This window comes from Galeopterus variegatus, unplaced genomic scaffold (assembly GCF_000696425.1).
Source record: "Galeopterus variegatus unplaced genomic scaffold, G_variegatus-3.0.2 Scaffold11286, whole genome shotgun sequence".
Classification (NCBI taxonomy): Eukaryota; Metazoa; Chordata; class Mammalia; order Dermoptera; family Cynocephalidae; genus Galeopterus; species Galeopterus variegatus.
In genome coordinates, this window is record NW_007737397.1 from 28,312 (window position 1) to 38,625 (window position 10,314).

The 10,314-nt window shown below is 41.1% G+C and overlaps 1 pseudogene; it reads left to right on the plus strand.

Moving 5' to 3' along the window:
* Window positions 1-7,118: 7,118 nt before the first annotated feature.
* On the plus strand, window positions 7,119-9,501 carry LOC103610539 (annotated as a pseudogene).
* The last annotated feature ends 813 nt before the right edge of the window (window positions 9,502-10,314 follow it).

Below are 10,314 nucleotides of genomic sequence, written 5' to 3' on the forward strand. Positions count from 1 at the left end.
CACGGAAAAAAAAAAAAAAAAAAAAAAAAAAAAAAAAAAAAAAAGTGTTCAGGAATACAATTCTCACAGGCAGCAGAATGGGCAAGATGAGAATTGTACAGGATCAGTCCGTGCTGTGAGTCTGATCCTATGTTTTATACTTATCTTCTTTTTCAGAAGTAAAGCCAAGTATACTTTTTCTATGTCTACCCTTTGCTGACTGCCATAATGCCTTGTTTTCAAAAGGTGCTTAATAAATATATGGTACCCTCTTTATAGCCCACCATTTCCAGTAATTCAAGCACATTTTACATGTTACAATAGCACCTTCAACCGAAGGTGTTGCTCAGCAACTTATGACATTGTTTAGTCCTAAGATGCTGATTGGTTTTCTTCATGAGATTGCTAAATTTGGGGAAAGACTTTAAGTTCCCTTTCTCTGTGATAGGAGAGAAGTTTCTATTTGAACATTACTCATGGTTCCCTGTTCTCTCCCAAACTGTAGCTTCCTGTGCGTTTTTAGAGGGAATTTCCGAAGGCACCTGAATGAAATCTTCTTGGTGACACTAAACGGTGAGAAGCCACCATATCAGTCAGAGTTCAGTCAGGCAATAGAAATGTCTGTAGACATTCAACAGAGTTTAGTCTGTTACATGGAATTACACCTTAAAACCATTAGGAAGTCTGGAGGAGCACAAGTCAGTGAAGACCCCCAACTTTGAGAGGTCAGGAACCTGTAGGAAGCCTCTGCAGATGCCACAGCTCCTCTAAGCCCCAGAGAGTGGAATGTCCTGGAAATACAAGGCTGCCGCGAAACTCATGTCTGGGAAGCCCTGTGTCTACTGCATGAGATGGCTTCAGCCTCACTTCCACCTCGCAAATCTCATAATACCAAGTTTCACTGGAAAAATGTATGTATGTATGTATGTATGCCACATTCAGAAACCTGGAGGCCAGGAGAGCCTGGGAGATGCAATCTTCTTACTTCAGTTCTGTAAGATACAGATACACACAGGACCATAAAAGCAAATGGGAATTTCATAAAAATTACTAAATATATTTATATATATTTATATTTATATATATTTATATTTATATTTTTATATATATATATTTATATTTATTTATATTTATATATATATTTATATTTATATATATATTTATATATATATAAAACCCACCATAGCTCATTCTGGTTCTTCCTACAGTGTCAAGCCTGAAACAAGAAAAAATTATTTTGGAGTAATAGGTTAGGGCTTGGAAATGAAATAGCTTTCACATTGGGCCCAGATCAAGTCTGGAAACTCAATACTTGACATGTTTGTGTGTTTTGAGAACCTCCAGCCCCTTTGTGGGCTTCCTTTTCCCCAGTCCTCCCCACTTTTCCCTCTAGCACTGAAGGTCTTAATGGTGTCTCTCCTAGTGAGGACTTCCTGCCAGAAGTGCTGAGGGGATTTGATAAAGGTATTTTCTTCCCAATTCACAATGCAAAAACCTTCTCTTGCTCTGCGTCACTTGTCCACATCTTGGGAGGTGGCAGAAGCTAGACTGCTGAAATAAATCTCTCTCAGCATGTAAACTGTGAACTGTCGATATCAACAAGTGAGCTAGAGTGTGGGTTATGGACCTCCCTAGCATGTCCTGTGTGAATAAAGGCCCCATGATGACTGGGCTCATGTTTAACCTGGGAGGATGACAGTTTGAGAGTTTGGTTCATTCTCTCCTCACCTCCACCTGAAACCTGATGTTTTAAAGATCTGAGTTCTCTTTGTACAGACCTCCAGGGGAGTGAAATTACCCCTCTTTACCTGGGTAGTTTTTGTAAATAAGGAAATGCTGATGTGTGGGGGTGGGATGGGTGGGGTGATGGGGTGAGGGTTGGAGACTTTCAATCCATGTCTCACAGTATTTCCCTGCTGGCCAACCACACTTTCCATTGCTATAACCTGAGCATCTATATCAGATTGTTTTGCAACTCCCAGTTTTCTTGTCTGTTCTAAAAGGCACAGGCTGAATCTTATAATTGAGAGACTGTGACAGAAAACATGAGTTTGAAAAAAATCAAATAAGCCCAAGTGTGGTTGACTCCAGTAGCTGCCTCCATGTGGCCAATGAATGAATGGCTTGGTCCACTCTCAGCACTTCCTTCTGTTCCTTAGACATTCTGACAACTTGTTTTCAGAATTCCTCCCAACTCTGTCGTCATGTTTGCCACTCCAAAGCCAGCACAGGTAATTAGAATATAGGTCATTCTAATGCAAAATTGCTTTCATCTTCCGAAAAGTGCCTCCCACCAGCTATGAATCCTCTTTTAGACACTTTCCCAGGAATAGGGAATGATTTTACTTAATCATCCATACAAGACAGAGTCCAGAAACTGCATCCTTAAATATTATATTCTATTGCAGGGTCTAAATTGTGGAACCTCACTCATCAAGGTCTAAATGACTTCATAGAATTTATGTGTTTTGCCTGCGTGTGTGTGTGTGTGTGTGTGTGTGTGTGTGTGTGTGTGTGTGTGTGTTTGGGAAAGGAGAGCTGGAAAAGTCTCCATTTCAAATCAATCTCATTTATATAATTTTTAATTTACTCATTAATTATTTAAATACTATTTGTATATATTCTATATTTAAGGTTCTCTTTTTTGTATGTTTTTTTTTTTCCTTTTTGTCTTTTTTTTCGTGACCAGTAACGGGATCGCAACCTTCAGTGTCGCGCCCGCACCGCGCTCAGCCAGTGAGCGGACCGGTCTCTATATGGGATCCGAACCCTCGGCAGGAGCGCCGCTGCGCTCCCAAGCGCCGCACTCTACTGAGTGCGCCACCGGCCGGCCCATCTTTTTTGTATGTTTTTGAGAACATCTGGAGCATACAAATGCAACTGCTAGATTGGACGAGCACTAAGTGAAATGTTTAATCAAACTGAAGTTCATTGTGTCTTCTATTGCCCCATCACAGATTCCCGCTAGAGGTGCTATGCCCTGCTGCTGGGTGTGAATTATAGCATACCACATGAATTATTTGCTCAGTTTTAATTAACAGACCATCCTATAATTCCCTTGAGTTCTACAGACATACCCTAATTCAGCAATTGGATTGCTTATTACTATGTAATAATCAAAAGTCCCAACTTGATTTATGATAAATCTTTTTCTATCCTGTGCCAGAAATTTTTGCAGGCAGGAATGAGTTTGGTTCTCCTTCCTCTTCACATTCTAGGTGGCTCTTTGTAGCTATGGCCCATCTGGGGTGAGTTCAAGGAGAGGGAAGAAGAGAAAAAGGCAGGAGATATCTTATTGGAAATGAAATCTTTGTGTTCTCTGGGCCTGGGTCATGTTCAAAGCAAAACTTTTCTATTGAGCAAGCTTTTATAGGCTCTTCTAACTCCCTCATGTGCGTGTCTGGTGTATAAGAAATACTGAAGCCCCCTTTGTGCCCACAAACTCTGGGAGTGCAGACCTTTCCCAATGCAGGCACCTTTCCCAGGATCCACCACCAACTAGTCTGTCCACCCTGCCCTTTAGGTTTCCCAGGTGGGGTCAGAAACCAATTCCATTGTCCTCCACCACGCAGCTTCCTGTCAGGTAGAGGAAACTCTTGGTGCTCCTAGAAAATAGTTTCACAAAATACATGCAAGTTAGTCCCTTTCCCACGTACTGTGGTGGTAGAGGATAAAACTCATAGTAAAGAGAAGGTCCATTCAAGAATACAAGTCTGCTCCATCTTATACTGTCCCTCCTACACTCCTTTGATCAATGGAGAGAGAAAAACAGGTTCCTGTTATTTCATTTGTGAATTGTGCAAAAGATGTGAAGAACAATCTCACAAGCCCATAGATAGATACCTGTGTTAATGGCCCTTTAGTTGAAACTGAGGAAAGAACATGCACATTAAAAAAAGAAAAACAGCAAATATTATATGAAGTATAAATCACAATCATTGTCTGTCACTAGTCACATAGACAGAATTATAACACAGTGAAGAACGTGAACATAGAACTAGCAATGTTAACTATGTTTCTTAGCCCAATTTTCTTACAGGATAATACAGAACAGTAGGCATATAATATGGTTTTGTTAGATTAAGCATTACACAGGGGTCTCTCTGTTAAGGGACAAATTTGAGTTTCCTTCAATCTCTTAAGTATCCTGCTCTTCTTTCCAAGAGTAAAATTGATATTTGAGGCATTAATCAGTTCTGTGTTCTGTCAAATTATTCAGGATTACAGTGCCAGTGCACTTCTAAGTTACTAAAAGACATCTACGTCTGGGCATTTGTCACATAGAAGGCACAGCTCCTTAGAATTAACTCTAATGTTTTCAGTGGAAAGTAGCAGGATTTCTAGAAGGACCTTTTCCTTTAGTCAGAAGGGAATTTAGAGACTGGGATTCTGAGAACCAACCAAGTCCAGACAATAGTGCCACCAATTCCTACCACCATTTCTCTGGGCATGTGCAGCACTATTTGGAAATGTTTATCCATTAAGCATGATCTCTGCTAATTTTTGAAAATTGCAAGAATGTCTGTATAGCAGCCCTCTTCTACTCTTACCCTTCTATAAAGTGTATAATTGAGGGTGAGAAACTGAAAACCTGAAGGTGGTTTACTTTATGTATTTGGTTAGCACTCATAGTAAAGGGGCTGGGTTCTAAACTAGGAAAACCACTCACTGCAGAGAAGTTAAAAGACAAGAAGTTGAAGATGAGAGTTTAGAAATGTGAAGAATCAATCGCTAGAGCCTCCTGACTAGTTGGATTAGAATGAGAAAGGTGGTAGAAAAAAAATTTTTGTGTGTGTGTGACCGGTAAGGGGATCGCAGACCTTGGTTTAGTGTCGCCCGCACCGCGCTCATCCAGTGAGCACCGGCCATCCTTATATAGGATCCGAACCTGCGGCAGGAGCGCTGCTGTGCTTCCAGGCGTGCAATCTCCCAAGTGCACCACTGGGCCGGCCCAGAAAATTATTTTTTTTAAAAAAAAGTAGTTAAGTTTTCAAGTCTGAACGTTGTGAATGAATGGAAGAAATTTTCACAAAAAAATAGAAGTCATAAGGAGAAGGTGTCTCTTGTTCGCATTGAGTCCAGCGTGGGTCAACCACAGAGCGCAAGAGGAAAATGTAAGTGACCACAAGAGAACAGGGGAGAACACGAGTGGATAAGCAGCATCTAAAGAACAGACCATTTCAAGACTCAGGATAATACATGAGGAGTGTTCAAAGATGTGAACTATTTCAGAAGAACCAAGAGTGACAATAGAGAATAATCTGTTTTGGATTTCTGAGGTTATTTCTGAATTTTGAAACTTTTAAGGTAGAAAGAAAGATGAGAAATAGGCAGGAGGATTGTTATTGACTTCACTAAAATTCTGTATTGTGGTCGATAGTATTGGTACTTTCGGTACACACTTTCTTCCTCCCCAATTAAAAATACTGCCAGTAATAGATATCATGTTAAATCTTGCCATTATATTCATTAGATGATAATTGTATTTCCATTTTGTCTTGAGAAAACTGGGTTTTAAAGAAGCCTTGTATTTTGATGGTCTCACTTAGAAAGTGGGGACTGTGGTTTTCTAAATCAAGTCTCTAATTCTGTAGGGAGTAACATGTGGAGTATAAGAACCAGTCCATTCAAAAGACTAAAACCACCCCAGCCACAAACACAGCCTGGAGTGGGGATGACAGTTGTTTGTCTTGTACACTGTGTTTATGGGTATTTCAAAGATTCTCAGGAAACATCTCTTTTCCCTATTTTCTAATATATGATATAAGTGGGACTAGGCTTCCCTCTTGTGGTCAGTAGTATTTAACTCTTCATAAATGTTTTGACATTGAGTATTCAGACAGCTTATAAAAGGTCAAAGATTTCTTAACTCGGGATCTTTAATTTTTTCCTCATGTACATACTAAAAAATGTCTAGGTGTTATTTAGATTGTGTAAGTGGTTTGCAACTTCAAATGTTTAAAGTCTAGGCCATGTATTGTATCTAAAGAATATATCACATCTATACCAGGTATCACTTAGCCTAAACTATCACCATGGCTTTTTTGAATAAGCACACAAAGAAAATATAGAATGTACTTGTCTTAAATAATTTGAAAATTGAAATGATCTCTTAGAACGGAAAAAAATTAACTCTATCCCTTTGACTCTTGTGGGTAAATGCTTAACAATACCCTTTCTACTACTCCATGACGAATTTAGTCTTAGGCTAATTTTCTGTTTTTCTGAAAACCTGATAAAGGAAGAAGGTCAGCTGGATTTCTAGACAACATTGCTTGTAGTAAAAATGGTCTCTTACTGGCAATTTGTATCATGACTGGGAGGAATATTTGATGAACTGTAACAAATGGTGGGAACCCCTAGTTTGGGCATCTTTGAATGCAGTGACCCTTCTAACTAGGCAGGTCCTTACAGGGACTCTGGAAGCTACGCCCATGGATGTGTTACAGGAAATACTGGCTTCTATGGGGCCTGAGAATTCTAAGCCAGGATGCATCCCACTTCCACAGGTATAAATTCATCTACTTGCACCTAAATTGTTACTTGGGGAGTAGGGTGGGAAGAAAATAGTTTCTGGACTACATTATAAATTGTTTCAAGAACTTCTCCCACTGAAGAAAAATACCTGATGCTGCCCCCTTAGCATGCTTTGATTCCTGTCTAATATTCTTTTAAGTGAATCTGAGAGCCAAGTGTGGCTTATGGTAATCACTTGACTCTGAGTGTTTAATTATACCTAAGAAGACCCCCTGGGTCTTGATATATGGACAGTTTTGATTTTATTTCCTTTTTTTTTTTTGTACATACTTGTGTATACATAACATGGTGTGTGTGTATACATGGGAGGTATACATCATATCTATAATTTTTATATATTTATATGTAATTCATAAAAAAAAATTTAAATTAATTTATAATTATATATTATATATTTTATATATATGATTTCCCATGGCATTTTTGAAAGAATCTGCATATTTTTACAGCTTTAACATAATTAATCTCACACCTACTCTTTTAGTTTTGATTTCTTTTGTTACCAAACTTAATTTACATTAAATAAATTAAACATATTATAATTATCTAAGGATAGGTGCACAATATTTTAATATATGTCAAAAAGACATTAAAATTTTATGATGAGTGACTTCTTAATGGGTACAGAAGGTGGAGGCAAGGAGCTCTCCAACATTACCAGATTTTGCCACCAACAGCACAGAGAAGGTAAAAGAGATGTAGCAAAATTCAAGAAGAATAATTGAGATCCACCCACCATGTAGCTCTACATTAATTAGAGAGAGAGAGAGAGAGCATGTACCATGATATTGATTAGTTACCTAACACCAGCCCAAGACCACTGTGAGCTGTGATGTGACCGTGGACCATAGCCCCGAAGACAGACACGAGAGCAGCGCAGCTCCCCAAGGACTGTCTAACTTGCTGTGTATCTCAGTCCATTCCCGATGCTATAACAAAATACCTTAGGCTGGATAATGTAGAGAGAGCAGAAATTTATTTCTCACAGTTCTGAGGATGGGGGTCCAAGATCAAAGTCCTGGCACTCAATGTCTGGTGAGGGCATTTTTGCCGTGTTCTCACATGGTGGAAGGGGAAAAAAAGGCAAAAAGATGACTTTGTGTCCTATCATAGCAAAAGAGATGGAAGGGCAAAAAGGGCCTCGCTGGGTCCTTTGAGCCCTTTTATAAGGTACTAATCCCATTCATGAGGGCAGAGCCCTCACGACTTAATCACCTCCTAAAGGCCCCACCTCTTAATACTATCACATTGGTTCTTAGGTTCCAACATAGGAATCTTTGGGGAACACATATATTCAAACGATAGCACCATGAGAACTGCTGGAGCAACCTGAGCTTATTAGGGTTTGATCAAGAGACATCCGCACAGGTTTCACGCCTATCACAAGACCACGGTGGCTCAGGACTGCAGATGAGCCTCTGAGACAGTCAGCGAAACAAATGTCTATTGATGGATGCGCTGATAAAGAAGATGTGGCATATACATACAATGGAATATTATTCAGCCTTTTAAAAGAAGGAAATCCTGCCATATGCGACAACATGGATGCACCTGCAGGACGTTATGTTAAGTAAAATATGTCAGTCAAACAAAGACAAACCCTGAGTGGTTCCACTTATCCGAAGTATTTAAGACAGTCAAACTCATAGAAACAGAGAATAGGATGGTGGTTGCCAGGGGCTGGAGAAGGGGAAAACGGGCAGTTACTGTTCAATGAATATGAAGTTTCAGTTACACGAGAAGAATAAGTTTTAGAGATTTGCCATACGACATTGTGACTATAGTTAACATTATAGTACTGTACACTTAAAAATTTGTTAAGAGGGCAGATCTCATGTTAAGTGTTCTTATTACAATAACAAAATAAAATAAAATAAATGGGGGGGATGGCCCAGAATTTATGATTGTTAGCAGCAGGAGGGTTATTTCAATACAAACTACTCCACCAACATTAGAGGCCAGAACCCTCCTTCCAGAGTTTTTAATTAAGACCTGGGTAGGTTTTCATCCTTTCAAATGTCAGTGAGATATCACTGAAGACAGTCAGATGCAACCTGTCCCTCCGCCAAGCCGTCATTGGACCTGGAAGCCCCTGACATACTTGTCCAATCAACATGCTCAGCCACAGGGAGGTGATGTGTGTGGTGACCATCAGCAACCCCTTGAGACATGGGTACACGGGTGGGAAGGGCTGCGTCAAGATCTGGGACATCAGCCACCCTGGCAATAAGAGTCCCCTCTCAGCTCGACTGTCTGAAGAGAGATAATTATATCCATTCCTGTAAATTGCTGCCTGATGGCTGCACTTTCATAGTGGGAGGGGAAGCCAGTACTTTGTCTGTTTGGGACCTGGCAGCTCTGACCCCGTGCATCAAGGTGGAGCTGACATCCTCGGCCCCTGCCTGCTATGCCCTGGCCATCAGCCCCAATTCCAAAGTCTGCTTCTTGTGCTGCAGCGACGGCAACATCACCATGTGGGACCTGTACAACCAGATGCTGGTGAGGCAATTTCAGGGCCACACAGACAGAGCCAGCTCTACTGACATTTCTAACGATGGCACCAAGCTCCGGACAGGTGGTTTGGACAACACGGTCAGGTCCTGGGACCTGCGGGAAGGGCAGCAGCTGCAGCAGCACGACTTCACCTCACAGATATTGTCCCTGGGGCACTACCCGACCAGGGAGTGGCTGGCTGTGGGCATGAAGAGCAGCAACGTGCAGGTTCTTCATGTGAACAAGCTGGACAAGTACCAGCTGCTCCTCCGTGAGAGCTGCGTGGTCTCCCTGAAATTTGCTTATTGTGGTAAATGGTTTGTGAGTACTGGAAAAGATAACCTCCTCAAGGCTTGGCAGGCCCCCATGGAGCCAGTATATTCCAGTCCAAAGAGTCCTCGTCAGTGCTTAGCTGTGACATCTGTAGATGCTAAGTATGTAGTCACTGGCTCAGGGGACAAGAAGGCTACAGTCTATGAAGCCATCTACTGAAAACATTGTATGGTTTGACATTTACAGTTGAATTAGGACAAAATTTATAGAAATCAAAAAGTTGTGACTTTAAAAGAAGAACAAAACACAGAAACCTATTTCCAAACCTTGACACAAAACTACTTTTGAGTCTACGAAGAGGAGACGATGATGCCACCCACAAGAAGGTCACCTGTCTTCCTAGAGCAAATGGAGCTCAGAGGCCACGTGCACAGAGGGGCCAAGAGTTTGGTAGGACCGAGGAATGGAAGCTGCTGACCCACGTGCGAGCCTGTTCTGTTCTTCCTGGGTGACCTGTCTGTCATGCCTTGCTCGAGTGTGAGATGACCTTTCTGTTCTTGCAGTTCACCTCACTTTCGTCCCTTGTGGAGCGGTGGTGTCTCCAATGAACTTGTTTCCTGGTTTTGCATCTTGTGAAATGTTTTTTTGTATTTCTGTTGAAGGTTAAACATTGGTATAAGTTGTAAATATATTTGGTTTATTACAGTAAAGGCTTCAGTACCAAAAAAAAATTGTCAGTGAGAGACTCAGTTCTGAAATTCAGTGTTTGCTGACCTTCTCTCTGGCCTCCTTTCCCAGGTGGCTTCAAGACCTGGCATATATGGGAAGAGAAGGACCCTCCTTGTGCTTGGCATAGACCCAGGGCTCAGGCAGTTCTTTGTCTCCTGAGCAGGGACAACATGCAAGTGAATTGATTCTGCCTTTGGAGTTTGGGGCCCCATCTGTCGTCCTGTGCTGCAGGATGACAAAGCTCAACAGATGTCTTGTGGGGGACCCTGGTCATGAATTTGAGACCCTGCAAATTTCTAATTT